We start from the raw sequence: 563 nt of genomic DNA, 5'->3' as shown, positions 1-563 counted from the left end.
ATTGTTACTCTAAACGAATAATGGTATTGAAATCAATATTTTCTCTTGTTGCAACCCTTATTCTGCATCATTGATTATGATATGGCAACACTCAACGGAGATCCACTTCACGTAATGGATTTCAGTTTGATGAAAATTAATATTTCACGGTCATGGTCATCGAGATCGTTACACGCGCTTATCTTTCAGTTTATTTGTATTTCTTGCTGATTCTCTCCCCAAACTTTTGTGTTGTAAGGTATTAACTTGAATTTATCGACAACCCTACCCGGAATTTTTTTTTTTTATACTTGCATCCTCAGCTCTGTCATTTTGGTCTGTCGATACCTCGATTTTCGTTCACATCTCTGTTTGTTGATACACATTTCCTAGGATATCCCTTTTCGTTCATTATTTATGCAGATGCAAGAACGCACGTGTTCGTGTGCGTGTGTTCATCGTCTCTCTTGACAAGGCGCGTGATACCCATGTTACATGTAAACAACTTTTCGTCAGCCACCAATGCAATCAATGTCCCAAAGGTGGACACGCTGCTATTGACTTGGGGTAAACATAGTCACACT

Source organism: Penaeus monodon, chromosome 29 (genome assembly GCF_015228065.2).
Source record: "Penaeus monodon isolate SGIC_2016 chromosome 29, NSTDA_Pmon_1, whole genome shotgun sequence".
Lineage (NCBI taxonomy): Eukaryota > Metazoa > Arthropoda > Malacostraca > Decapoda > Penaeidae > Penaeus > Penaeus monodon.
The sequence above is the reverse complement of the archived record's forward strand: the minus strand, read 5'-3'. Positions refer to the sequence as shown.